This window comes from Pelophylax lessonae (assembly GCF_965119305.1).
Source record: "Pelophylax lessonae genome assembly, chromosome: 13".
Classification (NCBI taxonomy): Eukaryota; Metazoa; Chordata; class Amphibia; order Anura; family Ranidae; genus Pelophylax; species Pelophylax lessonae.
In genome coordinates, this window is record NC_138780.1 from 89767427 (window position 1) to 89781122 (window position 13696).

The following is a 13696-nucleotide window of genomic DNA, read 5'->3' on the forward strand; positions in this document are numbered from 1 at the left end:
GATTCCCCCCTCTCTCTCGCACCCTCCATATTACATCCAGCTCCAGGAGCTCCATAATAGCTCCTCGCTGTCGCTGGGAGGATGTTTTCTCCTCCGCTCGCCCCTTCCACCGTCATTTTCTCTCTACCCACCCTTGCCTCCTTCTCCACGCAGCTCTCGATTCCCCCCTCTCTTTCGCACCCTCCATGTTGTATTCCGCTCCAGGAGCTCCATCATAGCTCCTCGCTGTCGGTGGGAGGATGTTTTCTCCTCCGCTCGCCCCTTCCACCGTCATTTTCTCTCTACCCACCCTTGCCTCCTTTTCCGCGCAGCTCTCGATTCCCCCCTCTCTTTCGCACCCTCCATGTCATATTCCGCTCCAGGAGTTCCATCATAGCTCCTCACTGTCGCTGGGAGGATGTTTTCTCCTCCGCTCGCCCCTTCCACCGTCATTTTCTCTCTACCCACCCTTGCCTCCTTTTCCGCGCAGCTCTTGATTCCCCCCTCTCTTTCGCACCCTCCATGTCATATTCCGCTCCAGGAGTTCCATCATAGCTCCTCACTGTCGCTGGGAGGATGTTTTCTCCTCCGCTCGCCCCTTCCACCGTCATTTTCTCTCTACCCACCCTTGCCTCCTTTTCCGCGCAGCTCTCGATTCCCCCCTCTCTTTCGCACCCTCCATGTCATATTCCGCTCCAGGAGTTCCATCATAGCTCCTCACTGTCGCTGGGAGGAAGTTTTCTCCTCCGCTCGCCCCTTCCACCGTCATTTTCTCTCTACCCACCCTTGCCTCCTTTTCCGCGCAGCTCTCGATTCCCCCCTCTCTTTCGCACCCTCCATGTCATATTCCGCTCCAGGAGCTCCATCATAGCTCCTTGCTGTCGCTGGGAGGATGTTTTCTCCTCCGCTCGCCCCTTCCACCGTCATTTTCTCTCTACCCACCCTTGCCTCCTTCTCCGCGCAGCTCTCGATTCCCCCCTCTCTTTCGCACCCTCCATGTCATATTCCGCTCCAGGAGCTCCATCATAGCTCCTTGCTGTCGCTGGGAGGATGTTTTCTCCTCCGCTCGCCCCTTCCACCGTCATTTTCTCTCTACCCACCCTTGCCTCCTTCTCCGCGCAGCTCTCGATTCCCCCCTTTCTCTCGCACCCTCCATATTACATCCAGCTCCAGGAGCTCCATCATAGCTCCTCGCTGTCGCTGGGAGGATGTTTTCTCCTCCGCTCGCCCCTTCCACCGTCATTTTCTCTCTACCCACCCTTGCCTCCTTTTCCGCGCAGCTCTCGATTCCCCCCTCTCTTTCGCACCCTCCATGTCATATTCCGCTCCAGGAGTTCCATCATAGCTCCTCACTGTCGCTGGGAGGATGTTTTCTCCTCCGCTCGCCCCTTCCACCGTCATTTTCTCTCTACCCACCCTTGCCTCCTTCTCCGCGCAGCTCTCGATTCCCCCCTCTCTTTCGCACCCTTCATGTCATATTCCGCTCCAGGAGCTCCATCATAGCTCCTCGCTGTCGCTGGGAGGATGTTTTCTCCTCCGCTCGCCCCTTCCACCGTCATTTTCTCTCTACCCATCCTTGCCTCCTTTTCTGCGCAGCTCTCGATTCCCCCCTCTCTTTCGCACCCTCCATGTCATATTCCGCTCCAGGAGTTCCATCATAGCTCCTCACTGTCGCTGGGAGGATGTTTTCTCCTCCGCTCGCCCCTTCCACCGTCATTTTCTCTCTACCCACCCTTGCCTCCTTTTCCGCGCAGCTCTCGATTCCCCCCTCTCTTCCGCACCCTCCACGTCATATTCCGCTCCAGGAGTTCCATCATAGCTCCTAACTGTCGCTGGGAGGATGTTTTCTCCTCCGCTCGCCCCTTCCACCATCATTTTCTCTCTACCCACCCTTGCCTCCTTCTCCGCGCAGCTCTCGATTCCCCCCTCTCTTTCGCACCCTCCATGTCATATTCTGCTCCAGGAGCTCCTTCATAGCTCCTCGCTGTCGCTGGGAGGATGTTTTCTCCTCCGCTCGCCCCTTCCACCGTCATTTTCTCTCTACCCACCCTTGCCTCCTTCTCCGCGCAGCTCTCGATTCCCTCCTCTCTCTCGCACCCTCCATATTACATCCAGCTCCAGGAGCTCCATCATAGCTCCTCGCTGTCGCTGGGAGGATGTTTTCTCCTCCGCTCGCCCCTTCCACCATCATTTTCTCTCTACCCACCCTTGCCTCCTTCTCCGCGCAGCTCTCGATTCCCCCCTCTCTTTCGCACCCTCCATGTCATATTCTGCTCCAGGAGCTCCTTCATAGCTCCTCGCTGTCGCTGGGAGGATGTTTTCTCCTCCGCTCGCCCCTTCCACCGTCATTTTCTCTCTACCCACCCTTGCCTCCTTCTCCGCGCAGCTCTCGATTCCCTCCTCTCTCTCGCACCCTCCATATTACATCCAGCTCCAGGAGCTCCATCATAGCTCCTCGCTGTCGCTGGGAGGATGTTTTCTCCTCTGCTCGCCGCTTCCACCGTCATTTTCTCTCCACCCACCCTTGCCTCCTTCTCCGCGCCGCTCTCGATTCCCCCCTCTCTCTCGCACCCACCATGTCATATCCCGCTCCAGGAGCTCCATCATAGCTCCTCGCTGTCGCTGAGAGGATGTTTTCTCCTCCGCTCGCCCCTTCCACCGTCATTTTCTCTCTACCCACCCTTGCCTCCTTCTCCGCGCAGCTCTAGATTCCCCCCTCTCTCTCGCACCCTCCATATTACATCCAGCTCCAGGAGCTCCATCATAGCTCCTCGCTGTCGCTGGGAGGATGTTTTCTCCTCCGCTCGCCCCTTCCACCGTCATTTTCTCTCTACCCACCCTTGCCTCCTTCTCCACGCAGCTCTCGATTCCCCCCTCTCTTTCGCACCCTCCATGTCATATTCCGCTCCAGGAGCTCCATCATAGCTCCTCGCTGTCGGTGGGAGGATGTTTTCTCCTCCGCTCGCCCCTTCCACCGTCATTTTCTCTCTACCCACCCTTGCCTCCTTTTCCGCGCAGCTCTCGATTCCCCCCTCTCTTTCGCACCCTCCATGTCATATTCCGCTCCAGGAGTTCCATCATAGCTCCTCACTGTCGCTGGGAGGATGTTTTCTCCTCCGCTCGCCCCTTCCACCGTCATTTTCTCTCTACCCACCCTTGCCTCCTTTTCCGCGCAGCTCTTGATTCCCCCCTCTCTTTCGCACCCTCCATGTCATATTCCGCTCCAGGAGTTCCATCATAGCTCCTCACTGTCGCTGGGAGGATGTTTTCTCCTCCGCTCGCCCCTTCCACTGTCATTTTCTCTCTACCCACCCTTGCCTCCTTTTCCGCGCAGCTCTCGATTCCCCCCTCTCTTTCGCACCCTCCATGTCATATTCCGCTCCAGGAGTTCCATCATAGCTCCTCACTGTCGCTGGGAGGAAGTTTTCTCCTCCGCTCGCCCCTTCCACCGTCATTTTCTCTCTACCCACCCTTGCCTCCTTTTCCGCGCAGCTCTCGATTCCCCCCTCTCTTTCGCACCCTCCATGTCATATTCCGCTCCAGGAGCTCCATCATAGCTCCTTGCTGTCGCTGGGAGGATGTTTTCTCCTCCGCTCGCCCCTTCCACCGTCATTTTCTCTCTACCCACCCTTGCCTCCTTTTCCGCGCAGCTCTCGATTCCCCCCTCTCTTTCGCACCCTCCATGTCATATTCCGCTCCAGGAGCTCCATCATAGCTCCTTGCTGTCGCTGGGAGGATGTTTTCTCCTCCGCTCGCCCCTTCCACCGTCATTTTCTCTCTACCCACCCTTGCCTCCTTCTCCGCGCAGCTCTCGATTCCCCCCTCTCTTTCGCACCCTCCATGTCATATTCCGCTCCAGGAGCTCCATCATAGCTCCTTGCTGTCGCTGGGAGGATGTTTTCTCCTCCGCTCGCCCCTTCCACCGTCATTTTCTCTCTACCCACCCTTGCCTCCTTCTCCGCGCAGCTCTCGATTCCCCCCTTTCTCTCGCACCCTCCATATTACATCCAGCTCCAGGAGCTCCATCATAGCTCCTCGCTGTCGCTGGGAGGATGTTTTCTCCTCCGCTCGCCCCTTCCACCGTCATTTTCTCTCTACCCACCCTTGCCTCCTTTTCCGCGCAGCTCTCGATTCCCCCCTCTCTTTCGCACCCTCCATGTCATATTCCGCTCCAGGAGTTCCATCATAGCTCCTCACTGTCGCTGGGAGGATGTTTTCTCCTCCGCTCGCCCCTTCCACCGTCATTTTCTCTCTACCCACCCTTGCCTCCTTTTCCGCGCAGCTCTCGATTCCCCCCTCTCTTTCGCACCCTCCATGTCATATTCCGCTCCAGGAGTTCCATCATAGCTCCTCACTGTCGCTGGGAGGGTGTTTTCTCCTCTGCTCGCCGCTTCCGCCGTCATTTTCTCTCCACCCACCCTTGCCTCCTTCTCCGCGCCGCTCTCGATTCCACCCTCTCTCTCGCACCCACCATGTTATATCCCGCTCCAGGAGCTCCATCATAGCTCCTCCCTGTCGCTGGGAGGATGTTTTCTCCTCTGCTCGCCCCTTCCACCGTCATTTTCTACCTACCCACCCTTGCCTCCTTTTCCGCGCTGCTCTCGATTCCCCCCTCTCTTTCGCACCCTCCATGTCAAATTCCGCTCCAGGAGTTCCATCATAGCTCCTCACTGTCACTGGGAGGATGTTTTCTCCTCCGCTCGCCCCTTCCACCGTCATTTTCTCTCTACCCACCCTTGCCTCCTTCTCCGCGCAGCTCTCGATTCCCCCCTCTCTCTCGCACCCTCCATATTACATCCAGCTCCAGGAGCTCCATCATAGCTCCTCGCTATCGCTGGGAGGATGTTTTCTCCTCCGCTCGCCCCTTCCACCGTCATTTTCTCTCTACCCACCCTTGCCTCCTTTTCTGCGCAGCTCTCGATTCCCCCCTCTCTTTCGCACCCTCCATGTCATATTCCGCTCCAGGAGTTCCATCATAGCTCCTCACTGTCGCTGGGAAGATGTTTTCTCCTCCGCTCGCCCCTTCCACCGTCATTTTCTCTCTACCCACCCTTGCCTCCTTTTCCGCGCAGCTCTTGATTCCCCCCTCTCTTTCGCACCCTCCATGTCATATTCCGCTCCAGGAGTTCCATCATAGCTCCTCACTGTTGCTGGGAGGATGTTTTCTCCTCCGCTCGCCCCTTCCACCGTCATTTTCTCTCTACCCACCCTTGCCTCCTTTTCCGCGCAGCTCTCGATTCCCCCCTCTCTTTCGCACCCTCCATGTCATATTCCGCTCCAGGAGTTCCATCATAGCTCCTCACTGTCGCTGGGAGGAAGTTTTCTCCTCCGCTCGCCCCTTCCACCGTCATTTTCTCTCTACCCACCCTTGCCTCCTTTTCCGCGCAGCTCTCGATTCCCCCCTCTCTTTCGCACCCTCCATGTCATATTCCGCTCCAGGAGCTCCATCATAGCTCCTTGCTGTCGCTGGGAGGATGTTTTCTCCTCCGCTCGCCCCTTCCACCGTCATTTTCTCTCTACCCACCCTTGCCTCCTTTTCCGCGCAGCTCTCGATTCCCCCCTCTCTTTCGCACCCTCCATGTCATATTCCGCTCCAGGAGCTCCATCATAGCTCCTTGCTGTCGCTGGGAGGATGTTTTCTCCTCCGCTCGCCCCTTCCACCGTCATTTTCTCTCTACCCACCCTTGCCTCCTTCTCCGCGCAGCTCTCGATTCCCCCCTCTCTTTCGCACCCTCCATGTCATATTCCGCTCCAGGAGCTCCATCATAGCTCCTTGCTGTCGCTGGGAGGATGTTTTCTCCTCCGCTCGCCCCTTCCACCGTCATTTTCTCTCTACCCACCCTTGCCTCCTTCTCCGCGCAGCTCTCGATTCCCCCCTTTCTCTCGCACCCTCCATATTACATCCAGCTCCAGGAGCTCCATCATAGCTCCTCGCTGTCGCTGGGAGGATGTTTTCTCCTCCGCTCGCCCCTTCCACCGTCATTTTCTCTCTACCCACCCTTGCCTCCTTTTCCGCGCAGCTCTCGATTCCCCCCTCTCTTTCGCACCCTCCATGTCATATTCCGCTCCAGGAGTTCCATCATAGCTCCTCACTGTCGCTGGGAGGATGTTTTCTCCTCCGCTCGCCCCTTCCACCGTCATTTTCTCTCTACCCACCCTTGCCTCCTTCTCCGCGCAGCTCTCGATTCCCCCCTCTCTTTCGCACCCTCCATGTCATATTCCGCTCCAGGAGCTCCATCATAGCTCCTCGCTGTCGCTGGGAGGATGTTTTCTCCTCCGCTCGCCCCTTCCACCGTCATTTTCTCTCTACCCACCCTTGCCTCCTTTTCTGCGCAGCTCTCGATTCCCCCCTCTCTTTCGCACCCTCCATGTCATATTCCGCTCCAGGAGTTCCATCATAGCTCCTCACTGTCGCTGGGAGGATGTTTTCTCCTCCGCTCGCCCCTTCCACCGTCATTTTCTCTCTACCCACCCTTGCCTCCTTTTCCGCGCAGCTCTCGATTCCCCCCTCTCTTCCGCACCCTCCATGTCATATTCCGCTCCAGGAGTTCCATCATAGCTCCTAACTGTCGCTTGGAGGATGTTTTCTCCTCCGCTCGCCCCTTCCACCGTCATTTTCTCTCTACCCACCCTTGCCTCCTTCTCCGCGCAGCTCTCGATTCCCCCCTCTCTTTCGCACCCTCCATGTCATATTCTGCTCCAGGAGCTCCTTCATAGCTCCTCGCTGTCGCTGGGAGGATGTTTTCTCCTCCGCTCGCCCCTTCCACCGTCATTTTCTCTCTACCCACCCTTGCCTCCTTCTCCGCGCAGCTCTCGATTCCCTCCTCTCTCTCGCACCCTCCATATTACATCCAGCTCCAGGAGCTCCATCATAGCTCCTCGCTGTCGCTGGTAGGATGTTTTCTCCTCTGCTCGCCGCTTCCACCGTCATTTTCTCTCCACCCACCCTTGCCTCCTTCTCCGCGCCGCTCTCGATTCCCCCCTCTCTCTCGCACCCACCATGTCATATCCCGCTCCAGGAGCTCCATCATAGCTCCTCGCTGTCGCTGAGAGGATGTTTTCTCCTCCGCTCGCCCCTTCCACCGTCATTTTCTCTCTACCCACCCTTGCCTCCTTCTCCGCGCAGCTCTAGATTCCCCCCTCTCTCTCGCACCCTCCATATTACATCCAGCTCCAGGAGCTCCATCATAGCTCCTCGCTGTCGCTGGGAGGATGTTTTCTCCTCCGCTCGCCCCTTCCACCGTCATTTTCTCTCTACCCACCCTTGCCTCCTTCTCCACGCAGCTCTCGATTCCCCCCTCTCTTTCGCACCCTCCATGTCATATTCCGCTCCAGGAGCTCCATCATAGCTCCTCGCTGTCGGTGGGAGGATGTTTTCTCCTCCGCTCGCCCCTTCCACCGTCATTTTCTCTCTACCCACCCTTGCCTCCTTCTCCGCGCAGCTCTCGATTCCCCCCTCTCTTTCGCACCCTCCATATTACATCCAGCTCCAGGAGCTCCATCATAGCTCCTCGCTGTCGCTGGGAGGATGTTTTCTCCTCCGCTCGCCCCTTCCACCGTCATTTTCTCTCTACCCACCCTTGCCTCCTTTTCCGCGCAGCTCTCGATTCCCCCCTCTCTTTTGCACCCTCCATGTCATATTCCGCTCCAGGAGTTCCATCATAGCTCCTCACTGTCGCTGGGAGGATGTTTTCTCCTCTGCTCGCCCCTTCCACCGTCATTTTCTCTCTACCCACCCTTGCCTCCTTCTCCGCGCAGCTCTCGATTCCCCCCTCTCTTTCGCACCCTCCATGTCATATCCCGCTCCAGGAGCTCCATTATAGCTCCTGACTGTCGCTGGGAGGATGTTTTCTCCTCCGCTCGCCCCTTCCACCGTCATTTTCTCTCTACCCACCCTTGCCTCCTTCTCCGCGCAGCTCTCGATTCCCCCCTCTCTTTCGCACCCTCCATGTCATATTCCGCTCCAGGAGCTCCATCATAGCTCCTCGCTGTCGCTGGGAGGATGTTTTCTCCTCCGCTCGCCCCTTCCACCGTCATTTTCTCTCTACCCACCCTTGCCTCCTTCTCCGCGCAGCTCTCGATTCCCCCCTCTCTTTCGCACCCTCCATGTCATATTCCGCTCCAGGAGCTCCATCATAGCTCCTCGCTGTCGCTGGGAGGATGTTTTCTCCTCCGCTCGCCCCTTCCACCGTCATTTTCTCTCTACCCACCCTTGCCTCCTTCTCCGCGCAGCTCTCGATTCACCCCTCTCTTTCGCACCCTCCATGTCATATTCCGCTCCAGGAGCTCCATCATAGCTCCTCGCTGTCGCTGGGAGGATGTTTTCTCCTCCGCTCGCCCCTTCCACCGTCATTTTCTCTCTACCCACCCTTGCCTCCTTCTCCGCGCAGCTCTCGATTCCCTCCTCTCTCTCGCACCCTCCATATTACATCCAGCTCCAGGAGCTCCATCATAGCTCCTCGCTGTCGCTGGGAGGATGTTTTCTCCTCCGCTCGCCCCTTCCACCGTCATTTTCTCTCTACCCACCCTTGCCTCCTTTTCCGCGCAGCTCTCGATTCCCCCCTCTCTTTCGCACCCTCCATGTCATATTCTGCTCCAGGAGTTCCATCATAGCTCCTCACTGTCGCTGGGAGGATGTTTTCTCCTACGCTCGCCCCTTCCACCGTCATTTTCTCTCTACCCACCCTTGCCTCCTTCTCTGCGCAGCTCTCGATTCCCCCCTCTCTTTCGCACCCTCCATATTACATCCATCTCCAGGAGCTCCATCATAGCTCCTCGCTGTCGCTGGGAGGATGTTTTCTCCTCTGCTCGCCGCTTCCACCGTCATTTTCTCTCCACCCACCCTTGCCTCCTTCTCCGCGCCGCTCTCGATTCCCCCCTCTCTCTCGCACCCACCATGTCATATTCCGCTCCAGGAGTTCCATCGTAGCTCCTCACTGTCGCTGGGAGGATGTTTTCTCCTCCGCTCGCCCCTTCCACCGTCATTTTCTCTCTACCCACCCTTGCCTCCTTCTCCGCGCAGCTCTCGATTCCCCCCTCTCTTTCGCACCCTCCATGTCATATTCCGCTCCAGGAGTTCCATCGTAGCTCCTCACTGTCGCTGGGAGGATGTTTTCTCCTCCGCTCGCCCCTTCCACCGTCATTTTCTCTCTACCCACCCTTGCCTCCTTCTCCGCGCAGCTCTCGATTCCCCCCTCTCTTTCGCACCCTCCATGTCATATTCCGCTCCAGGAGCTCCATCATAGCTCCTCGCTGTCGCTGGGAGGATGTTTTCTCCTCCGCTCGCCCCTTCCACCGTCATTTTCTCTCTACCCACCCTTGCCTCCTTCTCCGCGCAGCTCTCGATTCCCCCCTCTCTTTCGCACCCTCCATGTCATATTCCGCTCCAGGAGCTCCATCATAGCTCCTCGCTGTCGCTGGGAGGATGTTTTCTCCTCCGCTTGCCCCTTCCACCGTCATTTTCTCTCTACCCACCCTTGCCTCCTTTTCCGCGCAGCTCTCGATTCCACCCTCTCTTTCGCACCCTCCATGTCATATTCCGCTCCAGGAGCTCCATCATAGCTCCTCGCTGTCGCTGGGAGGATGTTTTCTCCTCCGCTCGCCCCTTCCACCGTCATTTTCTCTCTACCCACCCTTGCCTCCTTCTCCGCACAGCTCTCGATTCCCCCCTCTCTCTCGCACCCTCCATATTACATCCAGCTCCAGGAGCTCCATCATAGCTCCTCGCTGTCGCTGGGAGGATGTTTTCTCCTCCGCTCGCCCCTTCCACCGTCATTTTCTCTCTACCCACCCTTGCCTCCTTTTCCGCGCAGCTCTCGATTCCCCCCTCTCTTTCGCACCCTCCATGTCATATTCCGCTCCAGGAGTTCCATCATAGCTCCTCACTGTCGCTGGGAGGATGTTTTCTCCTCCGCTCGCCACTTCCACCGTCATTTTCTCTCTACCCACCCTTGCCTCCTTTTCCGTGCAGCTCTCGATTCCCCCTTCTCTTTCGCACCCTCCATGTCATATTCCGCTCCAGGAGTTCCATCATAGCTCCTCACTGTCGCTGGGAGGAAGTTTTCTCCTCCGCTCGCCCCTTCCACCGTCATTTTCTCTCTACCCACCCTTGCCTCCTTTTCTGCGCAGCTCTCGATTCCCCCCTCTCTTTCGCACCCTCCATGTCATATTCCGCTCCAGGAGCTCCATCATAGCTCCTCGCTGTTGCTGGGAGGATGTTTTCTCCTCCGCTCGCCCCTTCCACCGTCATTTTCTCTCTACCCACCCTTGCCTCCTTTTCCGCGCAGCTCTCGATTCCCCCCTCTCTTTCGCACCCTCCATGTCATATTCCGCTCCAGGAGTTCCATCATAGCTCCTCACTGTCGCTGGGAGGATGTTTTCTCCTCCGCTCGCCCCTTCCACCGTCATTTTCTCTCTACCCACCCTTGCCACCCTTCTCCGCGCAGCTCTCGATTCCCCCCTCTCTTTCGCACCCTCCATGTCATATTCTGCTCCAGGAACTCCATCATAGCTCCTCGCTGTCGCTGGGAGGATGTTTTCTCCTCCGCTCGCCCCTTCCACCGTCATTTTCTCCCTACCCACCCTTGCCTCCTTCTCCGCGCAGCTCTCGATTCCCTCCTCTCTCTCGCACCCTCCATATTACATCCAGCTCCAGGAGCTCCATCATAGCTCCTCGCTGTCGCTGGGAGGATGTTTTCTCCTCCGCTCGCCCCTTCCACCGTCATTTTCTCTCTACCCACCCTTGCCTCCTTCTCCGCGCAGCTCTCGATTCCCCCCTCTCTTTCGCACCCTCCATGTCATATTCCGCTCCAGGAGCTCCATCATAGCTCCTCGCTGTCGCTGGGAGGATGTTTTCTCCTCCGCTCGCCCCTTCCACCGTCATTTTCTCTCTACCCACCCTTGCCTCCTTCTCCGCGCAGCTCTCGATTCCCCCCTCTCTCTCGCACCCTCCATATTACATCCAGCTCCAGGAGCTCCATCATAGCTCCTCGCTGTCGCTGGGAGGATGTTTTCTCCTCCGCTCGCCCCTTCCACCGTCATTTTCTCTCTACCCACCCTTGCCTCCTTTTCCGCGCAGCTCTCGATTCCCCCCTCTCTTTCGCACCCTCCATGTCATATTCCGCTCCAGGAGTTCCATCATAGCTCCTCGCTGTCGCTGGGAGGATGTTTTCTCCTCTGCTCGCCCCTTCCACCGTCATTTTCTCTCTACCCACCCTTGCCTCCTTCTCCGCGCAGCTCTCGATTCCCCCCTCTCTTTCGCACCCTCCATGTCATATTCCGCTCCAGGAGCTCCATCATAGCTCCTCGCTGTCTCTGGGAGGATGTTTTCTCCTCCGCTCGCCCCTTCCACCGTCATTTTCTCTCTACCCACCCTTGCCTCCTTCTCCGCGCAGCTCTCGATTCCCCCCTCTCTTTCGCACCCTCCATGTCATATTCCGCTCAAGGAGCTCCATCATAGCTCCTCGCTGTCGCTGGGAGGATGTTTTCTCCTCCGCTCGCCCCTTCCACCGTCATTTTCTCTCTACCCACCCTTGCCTCCTTTTCCGCGCAGCTCTCGATTCCCCCCTCTCTTTCGCACCCTCCATGTCATATTCCGCTCCAGGAGTTCCATCATAGCTCCTCACTGTCGCTGGGAGGATGTTTTCTCCTCCGCTCGCCCCTTCCACCGTCATTTTCTCTCTACCCACCCTTGCCTCCTTCTCCGCGCAGCTCTCGATTCCCCCCTCTCTTTCGCACCCTCCATGTCATATTCCGCTCCAGGAGTTCCATCATAGCTCCTCACTGTCGCTGGGAGGATGTTTTCTCCTCCGCTCGCCCCTTCCACCGTCATTTTCTCTCTACCCACCCATGCCTCCTTCTCCGCGCAGCTCTCGATTCCCCCCTCTCTTTCGCACCCTCCATGTCATATTCCGCTCCAGGAGCTCCATCATAGCTCCTCGCTGTCGCTGGGAGGATGTTTTCTCCTCCGCTCGCCCCTTCCACCGTCATTTTCTCTCTACCCACCCTTGCCTCCTTTTCCGCGCAGCTCTCGATTCCCCCCTCTCTTTCGCACCCTCCATGTCATATTCCGCTCCAGGAGTTCCATCATAGCTCCTCACTGTCGCTGGGAGGAAGTTTTCTCCTCCGCTCGCCCCTTCCACCGTCATTTTCTCTCTACCCACCCTTGCCTCCTTTTCCGCGCAGCTCTCGATTCCCCCCTCTCTTTCGCACCCTCCATGTCATAATCCGCTCCGGGAGCTCCATCATAGCTCCTTGCTGTCGCTGGGAGGATGTTTTCTCCTCCGCTCGCCTCTTCCACCGTCATTTTCTCTCTACCCACCCTTGCCTCCTTTTCCGCGCAGCTCTCGATTCCCCCCTCTCTTTCGCACCCTCCATGTCATATTCCGCTCCAGGAGTTCCATCATAGCTCCTCACTGTCGCTGGGAGGATGTTTTCTCCTCCGCTCGCCCCTTCCACCGTCATATACTCTCTACCCACCCTTGCCTCCTTTTCCGCGCAGCTCTCGATTCCCCCCTCTCTTTCGCACCCTCCATGTCATATTCCGCTCCAGGAGTTCCATCATAGCTCCTCACTGTCGCTGGGAGGATGTTTTCTCCTCCGCTCGCCCCTTCCACCGTCATTTTCTCTCTACCCACCCTTGCCTCCTTTTCCGCGCAGCTCTCGATTCCCCCCTCTCTTTCGCACCCTCCATGTCATATTCCGCTCCAGGAGCTCCATCATAGCTCCTTGCTGTCGCTGGGAGGATGTTTTCTCCTCCGCTCGCCCCTTCCACCGTCATTTTCTCTCTACCCACCCTTGCCTCCTTCTCCGCGCAGCTCTCGATTCCTCCCTCTCTCTCGCACCCTCCATATTACATCCAGCTCCAGGAGCTCCATCATAGCTCCTCGCTGTCGCTGGGAGGATGTTTTCTCCTCCGCTCGCCCCTTCCACCGTCATTTTCTCTCTACCCACCCTTGCCTCCTTCTCCGTGCAGCTCTCGATTCCCCCCTCTCTTTCGCACCCTCCATGTCATATTCCGCTCCAGGAGCTCCATCATAGCTCCTCGCTGTCGCTGGGAGGATGTTTTCTCCTCCGCTCGCCCCTTCCACTGTCATTTTCTCTCTACCCACCCTTGCCTCCTTCTCCGCGCAGCTCTCGATTCCTCCCTCTCTCTCGCACCCTCCATATTACATCCAGCTCCAGGAGCTCCATCATAGCTCCTCGCTGTCGCTGGGAGGATGTTTTCTCCTCCGCTCGCCCCTTCCACCGTCATTTTCTCTCTACCCACCCTTGCCTCCTTCTCCGTGCAGCTCTCGATTCCCCCCTCTCTTTCGCACCCTCCATGTCATATTCCGCTCCAGGAGCTCCATCATAGCTCCTCGCTGTCGCTGGGAGGATGTTTTCTCCTCCGCTCGCCCCTTCCACCGTCATTTTCTCTCTACCCACCCTTGCCTCCTTTTCCGTGCAGCTCTCGATTCCCCCCTCTCTTTCGCACCCTCCATGTCATATTCCGCTCCAGGAGTTCCATCATAGCTCCTCACTGTCGCTGGGAGGATGTTTTCTCCTCCGCTCGCCCCTTCCACCGTCATTTTCTCTCTACCCACCCTTGCCTTCTTCTCCGCGCAGCTCTCGATTCCCCCCTCTCTTTCGCACCCTCCATGTCAAATTTCGCTCCAGGAGCTCCATCATAGCTCCTCGCTGTCGCTGGGAGGATGTTTTCTCCTCCGCTCGCCCCTTC